At 41.7% G+C, this 16,645-nt stretch overlaps 1 pseudogene across 1 annotated transcript; it reads left to right on the top strand.

The window, feature by feature from the left end:
* The first annotated feature begins 580 nt into the window (after positions 1 to 580).
* Positions 581 to 1,167, top strand: LOC308349140 (large ribosomal subunit protein uL1m-like; annotated as a pseudogene). Its single transcript has one exon. The product of its transcript is annotated as a large ribosomal subunit protein uL1m-like (transcript).
* Positions 1,168 to 16,645: the final 15,478 nt, after the last annotated feature.

The raw sequence follows: 16,645 nt of genomic DNA on the forward strand, positions 1-16,645 counted from the left end.
AACAAACAAAGCTTTTAAATCAGTTCATTGTCTCTTTCTGCAAATAGGTCACTTTTATTATAGGTGCTAAATTATGTTTTCCTAATATTAAGCTTAGGGGCTCCTGGGTGGCTCAGTGGGTTAAAGCCTCTGCCTTCGGTTCAGGTCATGATCCCAGAGTCCTGGGATCTCTGCTCAGTGCTCTCTGCTCAGTGGGGAGCCTGCTTCACCGCCCCCCACCTTCATTGGGATGGAGCCCTTCATTGGGATTTCTGCTCAGGGGGAAATCTGCTTCTCCCTCTCCTTCTGCCTGCCACTCACCTTGCTCCTGTTCTCTCTCCCTCTCTCACTCACTCTCAAATAAATAAAATCTTTAAAACAACAACAATAATGGGGCACCTGGGTGGTTCAGTGGGTTAAAGCCTCTGCCTTCGGCTCAGATCATGGTCTCAGGATCCTGGGATAGAGCCCCACATCGGGCTCTCTGCTCAGTGGGGAGCCTGCTTCCCCTCTCTCTCTGCCTGCCTCTCTGCCTACTTGTGATCTTTGTCTGTCAAATAAATAAATAAAATCTTTTAAAAAAATTTTAAAAAACCACTTATATCCAAGGCAACTATATGAGGTAGAGACAGTTAATTGCTTACTTAAGACATTTCAAATTCCGGACTTTACTAACCCAAAGTAAAGTGTTTACCCTGATTTTACACTAGACATGACACTGGGGAAGAAGAAAAATGGGGAGCCATTGGCCAGTGTTCTTAGTTCTCCATACTCCTGTGTTTCAGAAATCAATAGTTGCTGTATTTACAGGGAATGCATCAGAGATTAAAATAGCAGAAGGAAATGGAGCTGCTGTTTGAGGAGGAACTAATCTGATTCAGAAGATTTGGAATGATGAAATTCAATCAGACTTTTATGTAGCTGTTCCAGAAATAACGCCCAAGCTTAATCCATTAGAGAAGGAAATGGGAAAAAAAAAAAAAAAAAAAAAAAAAAAGATTTCCAAGGCTTACTTGGAATTCCATTGCTTGTGACATCCCCAAAGTTCTTGAATTATTTAAAACTGGATATGAAATTAAGGTAGATGAAGAAAGGGAGAACATTTTCAAGACCAAAATAGCAATAGTAGATATGGCAAGTGACCAGATAGCTGTCAATCTGCTAGCAGTGGGTCTGCTACTAATGTAGGCACAGACTGCTGAATTTGGGACACTTGGTGCTAGGTCCTTTCCCTGGAAGTCTGTGACCAAAGATGGAGCCATTGTTGCCTAAAGTAACAGAAAACAAAGAAAGGAACAATGAAGCTGCCTAGAAGTATTGTGCTGTGAAATTTTCAGTGGCTTAGGAAGCAACAGAAAATTCTGAAACTGTATAATTTAAGTGTCTTGTTATTTCTTGATCATCATACTTGAAAATGAATTTTAATGCTGGAAAATCTTATCACACTTTCAAAAGTAAGAAAAGAAAATGTTCTCTATGTCTGGGAAAAAAAAAAACAGTGTCTTGAATTATTAGATAAGTTTTTGCTCTTTCCTTCAACTATTTACATGAATTATTTGGACTTTGTATGGATGGAGCTTTGAAATATTCAAATTCCTTGAAATATTTTATTATATAAGGTTCCTATTTATTAAACCCTGTAGGATGCACTTTTCTGGGGAAGTGAAGACTCAGTTCAATTTTCATTTCTTCAGTACAGAGAGTCTACAGAGCAGAGTCTGGGGGATAGAGGAAGTGCAAAGATTAAGTAAGCCAGTCTTGAGAGATTTTACCCATCAGGGAAAATCCAAAGTGATAAAATACTTGTAAACCACAACAAGTTAGAGAGGTCCTAAAAAGAGGTAACTGCCTTAGGTGGCTGGAGGAAAGCTTCAGGCAGAAGCTAACATTCCAGATGAGTCCTAAAGGGCCAACTGAGGAGTATCACAAGTAGGGGGGCAAGGAAATGAGGGGCTAAGGCATCAACTTGACTCCTGCTCTCTTTTTCATTTATGAAACCCCTTTGAGGTATGATAACCACATAGTCATCTTCACACCATGGTGCCAGCTCCTTTGGTCCAAACCTTGGTGCTGCCTCCCCACTGGGCAAACACATTTTGACACTCCCAGGAGCCCTTTTTCTGCGGGCTACCCTGCACTCCTTCTCCCAGAGAGACTCCCCTGTTCAACAGTTGTGCCCTTCACAAGCAGCCCAAAAGAAGCAGTGCAGATTAGCACTCACAAGCTCATCAGGACCCCCAACAGATATCCATTCCCCTTCTCTCTCAAGTCCTGCCTGATGAAAGATGCCATCCAATCCAGCAACCTGGCCACACGTGACCTCAGCCCCACTTCCAATGCTTCCATGACACCCCAAGTGATAGTCCTTAACTTGGGATGAAAAGCTTTTCCATCCAGCTTCAGATCTCCCCTGTCCCTCGCTCACAGTGACTCTTTGTAGACTCTGCTATACAGACACACACAGACATAGACAAACACACATGCACACACACACACACACACACACACAGGCCTCATATTGTTTCACCTTTCTGTTTTGTTTGCGCTTTCCCCTCTGTGTGGAATACAAGCCTCTTTTCCCAGGGTTGCCTAAATACTTCCTACTCATCCTTCAAGTCCCAGCTTGCATGAATTTTCTTTTGATAAGGTCTTGTTCTTTCTAATATAACCTTGCAGCCTTTCTAAACTAAACCCATTACTCAGATCAGCACAACACATCAATCTTGATGTTTTGTCCATTCAACAGAGGATTCTTCCTCTTTTGGAGTGGGAGAGGGAATAAAGGTATTAATATTTATGTTGTTGCTGTTGTTGTTTGGTGGGATGGCTAAAATAACAAATTTTGACACAAACTCATCAAATTATTGCCACATTAATCTATCCTGCTTTGTTGGGACAACACTGAAGTTGCCTAAAAGAGGAATGATAAAGGATCACAGCAGACACATGAACAGGGCAATGGCAAAAAGAGAAAATTCAAGGAAAAAAGATCAATAGTAGGTATAATTAACTGGCTCTGGAGAAAATAAGAATCAAGAGTGGGTATGGGTTTGAGTCTTAGAAACTAAGAGAAAGATAATATCTGTGATGGAAACTGGAAGGTTCAAAAGGGGAAGAAATTTCTTTTTTAGAATTTGTTTATTGAAGTGTAATTAACACAGAATGTTATATTAGGTTCAGGTGTACAACATAGTGATTCCACAACTCTATGCATTACTCAGTACTCACCATGTTAAGTGCAGTCACCATTGGTCACCACACAATGTTAATACTACGTTATTGACTATATTTCCCATGCTATACCTTTCATCTGGGTGACTTATTTATTCCATAACTGGAAGTTTGTGCCTCTTAATCCAAAAAGGGAAGGAAATTTGGTGGCACAGCAGGACATCAAGCAGATGTACCACAGCAAATTTATAGCTATAGAACTCAGGGGGGAAAACATCCTAGGGTAAAGATAGGGAATCATTTTAGAGACTACCGAAGACATGAGAATAATTTTAAAAGGGAGGGTAAAACCAGAGTTCAAAGGCCATCGCCTTGTGGGACACCTACAGTCACAAAATGAGGGAAGGAAGTGAAGGTAGTTTAAAAAAAAAAAAAGGAAGAGTCAGAAGGGGGAGTGAACCAGGACAGTACAGTATCCTATCGGCTAAAGGGAGAGAGGGAAAGAGGAAGAGAGGTCATGGGGCACCTGGGTGGCTCAACTGGGTAAGCCTCTGACTTCAGCTCAGGTCATGATCTCAGGGTCCTGGGATTAAGCCCTGCATCGAGCTCCCCGCTCAGTGGGGAGTCTGTTCCTCCCTCTTCCTCTGCCCTTCTGCCTGCTTGTGCTCTCTCTCTCTCTCTCTCTCTCTCTCAAGTAAATAAAACCCTAAAAAAAAAAAAAAGAAAGAAAGAAAGAAAAGCAGTCAACATTGTTGGATGCTGCCAAGGAGTGAAGGAAACTGAGGACCAAAGAAAAAAGCCATTCAATTTGGTGACTGGGACATGACAGTGGTGACCTCAGAGAGCACAGCTTTCAAAAGAAAAGCAGGAGAGGAAGCTAAACCACAGACAGCCAAGAACAAATAGGAGTGGACCTAAAGCCACGATGGTGTTTGGAGGACCACTCCAATCCAAAATGATAGTGATAACAGATGGAATATAAAATGGGAGAAATGTTAGGCATGTTCACACTTAAAAACACCTCTGCAGCCCAGAAATGGAACAGAAACAATATGGTGAGTGGCTGGATTCTGCCAAAAGCAAACAGAGGCATTCAGAAGCAGGATTCATTCAGGGTTTCAGAGGCTAACCATCTCCAGGTGAGGCAGAAGACCCATCTGAAATCAAGAATTGGGATCAAAAGTAAGGAGCTGCTGAGGGCTACAGGCTTGTACAAACCAGGACACCTTGGGGGGCGGGAGGAAAGAATCAGACACAGTCTCATGGCCAAAATCCGATGCTGGAGAAGAGATTGGATGTACAATACTATACGATAAGACCAAGGTCTGGCCTGAGAGTTCCAGAAACAAGATGGAAATAACCACAGAACTGCTAAATAGAGAAAGTTGAGTTCAGAGGGACAGAGGAAGGAAGGAAGGGAAGAAGGAAGGAAGGCAGGAAGGGAAGAAGGAAGGAAGGAAGGCAGGGAAGGAAGGTGGGAGGGAGGAAATCAGTGCTTAGAAAGAGTGCCCAAAATAGAAGCAACAACACTGAGAAGAGTTTGCTCCGGATAAAAAAATGGAGGATCAGGTTATAAGACAAAGAAAAGAAATTGGAGGTTTATATATTGAAATAGGTTTAAATATGGTGGAGAGGACAGCTTTTGCTTTGTGTCTCCCCAGCATCAGTTTCCCTGTTTCCTAATGACAACACTCCAATTTTCCTTGGAGACCCAGACTCACTCCCTGCCTACATGCATAGTCTAACCCCCAACTAAGATGATTGGCTCAGAGATGAGCACGTGAGCAAATCAATGACTTAGAACCAACCCTTCAATTTTTGTGGGTAACAACACTGAAAAAGAAGCAGGTTTCCTCTGGGTATTGCTGAGACTAGGATGTAAGCCTGGAGGTTCTGGCAGACTTGTTGTCACCACACAGGGAGATCCCGCCTAGATATGGAGCCAAGAGAGAGAGAAGTATCTTAGAGAGATGGAGAAAGCAAGACCAATATCTAATGACAGTGTTTGATATCCTGGATCCAGTCATATTGGTTTCTTATCAATTGAGTGAGCCCATGAGTTTCCTTTTTTGATTAAGTTGGTTTGAATTATGTTTCTATTATTCTTACCTGAAAGATTCCTGACAAAATAAAAACCAAGAGGCATAGCTCTTTCTATTAGCAGATAACATGAGCAGCTACTTAGAAAAAAATAAGAGAAAATCAACTGAAAAACTTTCAAAAACGAATGATGCAAGATCAAAAAAAAAAAAAAAGTCAACAAACTGATCATTTTAAAAATAGAAAGTGTGATATGAAGAAAAAAACCAGATTCCATTACAATAGCAACATTAAAAAGTAGCCACCAATAGCATCATATCTTGCAGATATGTGCGAGAACTACAAGAAAAAGGGGAACCTGGGTGGCTCAGTCCGTTAAGTGTCTGCCTTCAGTTCAGGTCATGATCCCAGGGTCCTGGGATCCAGCCCCACATTGGGCTCCATGCTCAGCAGGCAGCCTGCTTCTCCCTCTCCCTCTGCTTGGCTCTGCTTGCTTGTGTTATCTCTCTATCTCTCTCTCAAAAATAGACAAATAAAATCTTAACAACAACAACAAAAAAAGAGAAACTTGTTATTTAAAAAAAAAGAACTACAAGAAAAAGATACAAAATTTAGACAAAGACCTGAATAGGAGGACTTAATGTTGTCAAGATAAGAATTGTCCCCAAATTATTCATAAATTCAATGAGTTTCCAATAGAACAAGAATTGATCAATAGCTCAATGGAACAGAGTAGAGATCCCAAAGACAAGCTCAAGTATATGAGAATTTAGTATGTTATAGGGGTAGTATTTCAAAATAATGAGGAAAAGAATGAACTCTTCAACAAAATGATGTTGAAACAGTTGGCTACTAGAAAAAAATTAAGTTACTTGTTTACATCATGTGATTTATTAAAATAAATTCTAGGTGGATTTAGGTAGGAAAACAAAAATATTATCAAACAGTTAAAAGAAAATATATAGAAGACCATGTTTATGACCTTGGGGGTAGGAAAAATCTCCTAAAACAATATGCAAAAAGCAAAAGCCATAAAGAAAAGGATTAAAAAACTAAATAAGTTTTACTTTACTAACACTTCAAATCTGTTCAACAAAAGAAACTAAATTAAATCAAAATTCCAGTTGTAGACTGGGTGAGCACATTGTAACAAATATAGCAAAGGACTTACTCTTCTATGTCCTCAAGAAAAAGATACACACAGGGGCACCTGGGTGGCTCAGTGGGTTAAGCCTCTGCCTTCAGCTCAGGTCATGATCTCAGGGTCCTGGGATCGAGCCCCACATCGGGCTGTCTGCTCAGCAGGGAGCCTGCTTTCCCTCTCTCTCTGCCTGCCTCTCCGCCTACTTATCTCTCTCTCTGTCAAATAAATAAAATCTTAAAAAATAAAAAAGATACACAGAACAGAAAAATAGACAAAATATAATAGGCAATTCACAAAAGAGGAAACATGCATGATAAACATTTGAAAAGATGCTCAGTTTCATCAGTTTGGGGTGGGGGAGGTAGGGAATACAAATAAAAACCAGGAGATACCATTGTTCCACACATTTGACTGGCAATAAACAAGACAGATCAATAGCCAGTGTGGGCAAGCATTCCGGGAAAGACGTGCTCTCTTCTGGTCAAGCTCTTTCGGAGAACAATTTGGGCAGTGGTCCTTCCAACTTTAGATGCATCTGTCTTTTGACTCAGCAATCTCATACTTTGGTATCCACCTTTCAAAAATAAGACTTGCCAATGGGCAAAAAGAAAGCAGGGACAAGGTTGTTCACTAATGTATTAAAAATGTACAGCAACCTAAATGACCATCAGAAAAGGGACAGTTAAATAAATAGCGAGGCATCTAGTTACATAAGCATATGTGGTGGTTAAAAAGAATTAGAACACACAGACACAGAAAAATCTCCAAGAGACAGGGCTAAATTAAAAAAAAAAAAAGAAATTGAGGAACAATCCACACTATAGGATATACAAAATTCTCTCTCCCTCTCTCTCTCTAAATCTCTGTGTGTTTGTGTATACCGACACACACAGATGTATACAAATACATAATATACTGCTAAATAATGCAGATATATAAATATCTGAAAAGATACATTTCAAATTGAGCTCAGTGTTTGCCCAGTGCAGGAACCTGAAATGGAGGTGGGAGGAAGGGTGGGAAGAAAAATGTTTTATTTATCCGTAGTGTGTGATTTTTTTTTTTTTTTAAGTCCTTATAGTTTTGTGAATGCAGGTCTTCTGTCTGTTTAGGAAAAGGCCTTCCCCTTTCTAAAGTCCTGCTCCGTGACAGGCTTTGCGGGCCCTGCACTGCATTCCAGACTAGCTGCATTCCTGGTGAAGCAGTGAGTCAGCCCAGGGCGCCCCAAGGCCAGACCCGGGTATAGCAATTCTGTGCTTTGCTCCCATGTCAACATTCACAAGGACCGACCGTGGGCAAATCAGTTTCAGTTCCTTTCTCGCCTCTAGCTCATTTTGGGAACAGATATCACAGAACAGAGTGAGAAGGAGGGTCAAGCAAATCGCCACTCTGAAAGCTGCCTCCTCCCGCCTTCTCAGTGCATCTGGGAACCAGCCAAACCCGCTTGGCAGCAGGGAGGGGGAGATCTCAGGGAAAATGCTTGTGGACTTTGGGCACTGACTCACAGCAAAAGGGCAAGCTGGGGATCCCACTGCTGGAAATTTTTTAGTGCCGTCAAGTGTTCTCTGCCCATCTGGCCAACTGTACAGATTTTCTTGCGCTCTTTTTGGATAATTGTAGGACCCTTCACCCGGTGATGGAAGCTCTGGACAGATGAGCCATAGACCACAAAGATAGGCTGAACTGGGTGGGGGAACCCGAGTGCTATGAACAGCCTCCTAAAGAGAACGCCATAAAGAAATTCCTTACGGACCAGTCAGGGGCATCAGAAAAGGAGAGGAAGCCGGCATGTATAAAACAGCTGTGTAAATTCTAAAGCTTACAGGGTACGACCAACCTTATCGTGCTACTTCCTAGACACTGGGTTCCCTCCTCCTTTCTCCTCTTATACCCCAAAATAATCTAAAAACAATCATCAAACTGGGGGAAAGGCAAACCATTCTGGGAAGGAAAAAATAGCAGCTGCTCTAGATATCTTTTTCAGAGTTTGGCTAAGGCTGTTTAAGTTATTTCTCATTTTCTTTTCTTTTGGCTGCCTTGATAGCCCTTCAGGATTTCAGCTGGCTCCAAGCACAGCTCAATAAAGATTATTCCGGAGAAGTTTCATATTCCTAAGATTCCTTACATTTCTTTCTTTAATTTAGGAAATGAGGTTGAAAAGGCTGAAAAACAGCCCAGATTGCACCATTTCCTATGCAAGTATCTTGCAAAGCAAGCTGTGCCTCCCCTTCCAGCAAGAACAGAGAGAGGCAGTTCTGAATGGAAGGTGGGCGGCGGGTCCTTTGGAGCAGTGGTAGGACTCTTTGCCTTTTGATAAGGCCCAGCAGGCCCACAGGCTGTCTGAACACTTTTTGTAAAGGAGGGAAGGAGGGGGAAAAAAAGGAGGGGGGGGAACCTCTGTGTGCTCAGCCATTGAAAAAGCCAGCAACTGCACTGTGGACTTCATTCATTCACCTAATGTCTACTTCGCACCTGTGGGGTGCCAGCTGTGTTCTAGATGCTGAGGGTAGAGCAGTGAAGACAACCAAGTCTGATCCCTTCAGGGCATGGCTGTGCGGGGGGGGGGGGGGGGGGGGCGGGGAGCTGCTCCGGGGAGAGGGCTGGAGGAAACCCGCTCTCCCTGGCCGGTTCCTCTCAGCTGGGGCATGCTGTTCCCTCCCTCCTTTCGGCTCTCCAGTCCCTTCCTGCCCCGCATCCTTGGTTTATTATACCCTTTACCTTTCCCCTTTATAATCACGTGGCCCCTTGTAAACATCAAAGGAAAATAAGCAGGACCGGGCAGCTGATGAAAACGAGGCCCATGACTCAGAGGAGGATGTTTTTCTATTTTTTATTCTGACAACTCTCCTCTCGGAAGAACCTAGGAGACTTTTCGTTATAAGAATAGTTTGTCTCGGGGCGCCTGGGTGGCTCAGTGGGTTAAAGCCTCTGCCTGCGGCTCAGGTCATGATCCCAGACTCCTGGGATCACAGAAAGCCCCGTATAGGGCTTTCTGCTTAGCAGGGAGCCTGCTTCCTCCTCTCTCTCTGCCTACTTGTGATCTCTGTCGAAGAAAGAAAGGAAGGAAGGAGGGAAGGAGGGAAGGAAGGAAGGAAGGAAGGAAGGAAGGAAGGAAGGAAGGAAGAAAGAAAGAAAGAAAGAAAGAAAGAAAGAAAGAAAGAAAGAAAGAAAGAAAGAAAGAAAGAAAGAAAGTTTGTCTCTCCTTTAAGTAGAGTTTCCTCGCTGCTGCTGTTGTTGTCAAAGTCTACTTAAGTTCAGCTGTCCGCTGCTTATCCGCCTACAACTCACCCGGGCCCTCGGAGTAGCCTGGCAATCACTTCTTGTTTCCTTACGCAGTTTTGGTGTTTTTCATCCTTCCTTTACTCTACTTAAAACAAAACCAAAAACCTCCATATTCCTCAGAGTTCCCTACCCATGCCCCATCCCAGGCTCCACGCTTGCGCAGTCAGCCTCGACAGATGACAGCGCTCGGACTTCGGAGAGAACATACAATCCATCCGAAAAGGACTCGTTTCCTGTCCAACCACCTCATCTGCACAGATTGATTATTTGTGTCCCCGCCCCCCAAAATTCAATGCTGAAACCTAATCCCCAAGATAATGGTATATGGAGGTGGGGGTCCGGGGGAGGTGATTAGGTCGTGAGGGTACAGCCATCATGGCAGGGATCATCGCCCTCACAGCAGATGCCCGGGAAGAGCTCCCCTCACCCCACTCAGGACACAGCGAGAAAACAGCCAGGAAGCAGGCTGTCAGGAGACACTGAATGTACCATGCCTTGATCGTGGATTTCCCAGCTTCCAGAACTGCAAGAAATAAATTTCTGTTGTTTATCAGCCACACAGTCTATGGTATTCTGTTCGAACAATCTGCCCCTGCAGACATTTTCTCCATCTTGCACAAAGAAAGGGTGTCCTATCAATTAAAGTGAGCCCCTGCACCACATCTTTGTAGCTATCCCCTTTCCTCTTCTCAGAGAGAGCACCCCATCAGTTATCTCCTCCTGCACCCCACTTCTTCCCCTCTGCTGGATCCTTTCCTCCGGTCCAACAAAAGACCCTGGCCTTTCCTCATATGAATTTCCTGATAAAAGCTGGTCCAGAAACATCCAAGGACAGATAATAAATAAAAGGAACCAGGATAAGGGCTACATAAAAATACTATTGGATCTTTTGGAATCACCCTTTATGTCTCTCACCTTCTATACGTATTCTACTTTCCGAGAAATTTTATCAATTATCTGATCTTTCCAGTGAAATTTTTTTTCGCCCATCATACTTTTCATCCCCAGGATTTCTTCCTATTTCTGAACATTCCTATTACAGCATCCTTGCTCTTGTTTTAGGCAGGTAATAGCTTCTCAATTCTCTGAAAACACTAATTAGAGGTTTGTTTGTTTTTAATTTCTGTCCCCCAAATTATTTCTCTGTGGGCTCTTCATCCTTAGGCGTATGCTGCTGCGCACACACATTTATATTGCTGCTCTAGGTCACGCTCCTGAACTCCGGATTTATATCTTTAATTGCCTAATGAATGACTCTACTTGGACATTCTAAAGACACCTCAAACTGAATTCCTATTTTCCTCAAAGTTGTTTTTTTTCTTTTATCTCAGTAAATGGCAGTACCATCTCATCAGTTACCCAAATAAAAAACCTAGAAGTAACTCTTAACTGGCCCTTTTTTTTCTCACCTATATCTACTACATGAATTCCTGAGGATTCTATCTCTTTAATGTCACTCAATATTGTCCTACTGTTTCCTACTTTGTCGAAAAAACATAGGTGGCATAACGGATAGCATCTCTCTATGCATTGAACTCATCCATCTCGGGTGGAGTGACCCATAATTTGTATATTTGGAAAGGACAAAATGAGCCACCCTTCATTCTCTTGGTTGCTAGCTACAGGGAAACACGTTCCTTTTTTAAGTTTATTTTTGATTTTTTTTTTTGTAATCTCTACACCCAATGTGGGGCTCAAACTCACAACCCCAAGATTAAGAGTTGCAGGTTTCTCCAACTGAGCCTGACAGGCACCCCTACAGGGACACACATTCTAATAATCGTCCAGGTGCAACATTCCCCAGAGGATGTCACAAGCTGGGCTCCCTGGGAAGCAGATGCTGAGATAGATACTAGTGTATAGGAGGTTTATGAGGCAGGATTCTCAGGATCATTATTTGTGGAGGGAAGGGAAGGGAAGAAAAAGAAGAGAGAGGGCATGAAAAGGTTAGGATGAGAAGAAGAAGAATGAGAGGGGAAGGGAAGGGAAGGGAAGAGAGAGGAAGAGAAAGGAAGGAAGACAAGATTAACAAAGGGAGAAGTTGAGCTGAGATTCAGTATTAATAAAGGTTTCAGATGACCTTGAGGAGGGTGGCTCCAAAGCTGAGATGATCTTTCAAAGTTGTCTCAAATTGGGGCTAGGGGACCAAGACTTTATATTCCACACTCTGACCTGTCATTGGATGCTAGCCACCCCAAGAGGGGAACGTGACTTTGGGCTAGTGGCCCTCTATAGACAAGGCCATCCCCAAAGAGGGCTGCTAGCTGAGGGTTCTCACAGCACTCCCAGCAGCCGGGGGAATACATCCTTTACTTCTGAAGAGGCGTCCAGGTGGCATACCACATTTAACCTCAGACAGGCCTGCCCTGATCCAAGGGTTTACTTAGCATCTCATTTGGCTTTCACACTCAGCTAAAACCCCCACCATAGTTTTATTCAAACGCAAATGGCGTGTTGTGGAGTCTATCTGCCAATCGTCTATTATTTAATTTTCTCAGAAACCTAGATTGGGACAAGGGATGCTACTTAAACCTCAGATATTTCTCAGTGTCCTTCCCACTGCTCTCCAGGATCAGACCATCTTCATCCCTTCCCTGGACTATAACGGTCCCCTCTCTGGTCATCCATCCTACTGCCACTATTACCCCTTTCTGCTTTTTTTCTCCACACCTTACCCAAAGGGCGATTCCAAAATCACAGATCTGATTATCTCACTCCCACATTTACAACTCTTTCCTGGGGCGTCTGCCTGCCTTAGTCAGTAGAGCATGCGACACTTGATCCGGGGCTCATGTGTTTGAGCCCCGTATTGGGCATAAAGATTACTTAAAAGACCAAAAAAGAAAAAAGAAAAGAAAAAAAACCAAAAAAAACAAAACAAAACAAAACAACAACAACAAAAAAACTCTGTCCTGCTTTCCCCTTACCCTCAGGGATAGCTCTAACCTTAATAGGGCTGAGAAAGCCAACAAGATTTGAGTTAAGCTCCCTAGTCTGGTCTGATTCTCTTCTAACCCTTACCCTCCACCTCTGTACTCGATGCTCCAACAGGAGAAAAGCCAGTGGTTTCTTGACTCTGTAGCTTTTAAAATATTTCCTCAGATTAGAATGTATTGAACTGCTTCCTTCTCCAATCTCCCTCACAGGAATGTGAGCCTCTTGGGAGCTGGGACACTTCCGTGTTCTTACAGCAGGCACTCAATAAATATTAAATGAAGGCATGAATGTATCTGGAAAGGATTTACGGCCTGTTGCATGCTTACTTACTAGCAATGGCCAGTGAACATGGAAAAAATGTTTAACCTTACCGTTAAAAAGGCACTCTGAAACAAGGAGATAGAATTTTTCATCTAGAAATTGGCAGAGTTACTAACAATAATACTTAAGGCTAGCAAGGGTATGGCAAAATGGGTACTTTGATACAATGCAAGCATCTGGAAAGGATTTTAGCAATGTGTAACAAGTCTTAAGATGCTTAAACCGTGTGCTCCAATAATTGCACATCTAGGGATCTATTCTGTCTACTCAGAGACAGAAGTAAAAATTTATACACAAAGTATTCATCATAACATGTTTTTCTGTTGTACACTTATATGCCCGTATGTTCCATATCGGGTCTGTTTTAATTTTAAAAATCAGCAAAATGTTAGTACAATACTGGTAGGGTTAGAGTGGGTATTATAGCTTGTGGGAGTCAACCTCCAGGACAGCCCAGTGATTGTTGCTTCCTGGTAAGTCACACCCCTGTGTGGTTTCCTCTCACACTGTTCAGAGTTGATCAGTGTGACTAATCAAAGTTGACAGAAGTGATGACACACAACTTTCCAGATTAGGTTATAAAAGACTCTATAGCATCCATGTTCATCTCTGTCTCTTTCCCTCAGATCATATGCTTTTGGGGAAAGCCACTCGTTACGTCATGAGGGCACTCTGTGGAGAGACCCACATGGCAAGACATTGAGGCCTCTTGGCAAAACCACACAAATAAGTGCAGAAGCCCAAGTTGAGCTTTCAGATGACTACAGCCCTACTGACATCTTGACCACAACCTTCTAAGAGACCCTGAGTCTCCCAAGTTAAAACTCGAATCTTGATCCAGAGAAACTATGAGATAACCAATGTTTATTGATTTAAGCTGCTCCATTTTGTATAGGATGATTTGTTTTCCAGATTTTACCAGGACTGAAGCATTTCCTTGGGATATGGGATTGTCAGTTCTAAAACCAGAGAAGTCTGGACAAACCGGGATAGTTGGTTACCCTACTATCTTTTAAATACAGCTTTATTAAGATATAATTCACATACCTTAGCATTCTCCCATTGAAAGTTCAGTGGTTTTAGTATATTCAGAGTTGTGCAACCAGTACCACAATCCAATTTTAGAACATGATAAAAAAAAATCCTGGGGGGGAAAAGAAAGAAAGAAAAGAAACCCTGTTCTCTTTAGCTATCATCCCCAATCCTCCCAGCCCTAGGCAACCACTAATCTACTTTGTCTCTAGGCACTCTAGTTTTGAGGGTAATTTGTTAGGCAGCAATGGATAATAAACACAAGGGTATGGAGAGTGGGATAAAGGATGCCTGCTTTTTCATTACTCTTTTACTATATACTTTTCTAAATCATGCAAATTTTCCACACTAGGCATGTTTTCATTTACTCTAAGAAGGAGGTAGTAATATTCTGATTTATGGAAAAGCTGATTAAGATTTCATGGACCGGTTGCTTTCTCCACCCAGCATCTTTTGACTACCTGTTCACCTGGTAACAACATTACCCCTATACCCCCCTTAGGAAAGTGCCTTTCCCCAACTCCAGGTTGTTCTGAGATGGTCGCCAATCAAAGGACAAGGTGGATACTTGACTCAGGCTAGGACAATCAGATTTTGTCTCCCAGTAATTTGAATCTTGAATAGAGGCACACAGGCACAGAAGGCATTTAAAACAGTCATCAGGAGGCAGAATACTGGAGAATAGGTTACAGAATTTAGATTCTAAGATCTCTACAAACTTCCTGGCTCCTCTTCTTTCTTCTTGGGCATTTAGTTATTCCTTTGATTCTGTAAGTTGTTCCTCTACAGCTCCATAAATCTCTCTTTTTTAAAAAAATTTAAGTTAGTTTCTATTGCTTGCAACAAAAAAACTCTAACTGACCAAATAATAATTAAGACTATGCATGGAGAAGAGTGCCCTTCTACTTGTTAGATGAGATGTTGTCCCACTCATGAATTGTTTAATAAAGCCAGTTAGGTCTTCAAAAAGAGAGAGAGAGAATATTTATAGGGAATGGAGGGAAGTTTACCCCCTCAAAAAAAATCCATAAATCTATGACTCCAGCACAAGGTTTTTATATTTTCATGTTACTTAATGGTTCAGCTCTATGAAGTTAGTATCATGGTATACATATCATCTTACATTTGAATTTTGCTACCTAACATTATACCTGCAAAAATTTTTAGTATCTCTATAAAGTCTTCTATACATCATCTTTAATGTATGTTATTTTCTTGTACTGGCATATCATAGTTTATTAACTCTCGATCCAGTGGTTGGATATTTGAGCTTATTTTAGTGTTTTGCTGGCAGACATCATGTTTAAAATGAACATTTTCACAACAAGCTTTGTGTGTTGAGTTCTTTCTTTCCTTAGGATAAATTTACAAAATTGAAAAATGGATCTGCTATGGGTGTTATCCTTGTTCCTTTCATGCATTTGATGTTTTGCTTTGTAAAGTGAAAGGTGCTTTTGTGCTACAAGTACTTTTCTGTTTTGTATGTTTGGATTTCCATTTATAAGATAGTCTTAGATTGGGTGAATTCAAACAAATAGAATTTACTAGGTTATAAATTGTGCTCTGTGTTATGACTGTTATACAAGTATTCATGTGAGTATAATTTTTTAAATAAACCTCTTATTGAAAATACCATAAATAAATAAAATGGTTCAAATCATAAGGGTAGGATCTCAATGAATTTTCACAAAGTAAACACACCCATGTGACTGACATAAAGATCAAGGAGGACTACTAACTCTCTAGAACCCCCTTATGCTTCCAATCTCCAATCAATTACAACCTCCTGTCAGATAACCAGAGTCCTGACTTCTATCACAATAACCTAATCTCTTCTGGTTTGTTGGGTTTTGTTTTGTTTTGTTTTGTTTTTTGGATTTGTGCTTTTTATTTTATTTTTTAAATCTAATTTTATTTTTTCAGTGTTCCAAAATTCATTGTTTATGCACCACACCCAGTGCTCCATGCAGTATGTGCTCTCCTTAATACCCACCACCAGGCTCACGTGATGCCCCCAACTGCCTCCCCTCCAAAACCCTCAGTTTGTTTCTCAGAATCCACAGTCTCTCACGGTTTGTTCTCCCTCTCCGATTTCCCCCAACTCACTTCTCTCCCTCTCCCAATGTCCTCCATGTTGTTCCTTATGCTCCATAAGTAAGTGAAGCCATATGATAATAGACTCTCTCTGCTTGACTTATTTCACTCAGCATAATCTCTTCCAGTCCCGTCCATGTCGATATAAAAGTTGGGTATTCATCCTTTCTGATGGAGGCATAATACTCCATTGTGTATATGGACCATATCTTCTTTATCCATTCGTCTGTTGAAGGGCATCTTGACTCTTTCCACAGTTTGCCGCCTGTGGCCATTGCTGCTATGAACATTGGGGTACTTTTCACTACATCTGTATCTTTGGGGTAAACACCCAGTAGTGTAATTGCAGTGTCATAGGGTAGCTCTATTTCTAATTTTTTAAGGAATCTCCACACTGTTTTTGAATCTTAAACAAATGCACCATATTGTGTACTATTTCTTTCACTCAATATGTTTATAAGTCTCATCCATGGGTAAGAGCAGTTCATCCATTCTCATTCTGTGTATCATTGGATTGCACAGCTATATATAATTTATGTAATTATTCTACTATGGGTGGACATTTTCACTGTTTCCAAACTTTGGCCACTGCAAATAGAACTGAAATTGCTGGCTTCTAGGTTATGCACACATTCAGTTTTCTTA

Source organism: Martes martes, assembly GCF_963455335.1.
Source record: "Martes martes genome assembly, chromosome: 9".
Classification (NCBI taxonomy): domain Eukaryota; kingdom Metazoa; phylum Chordata; class Mammalia; order Carnivora; family Mustelidae; genus Martes; species Martes martes.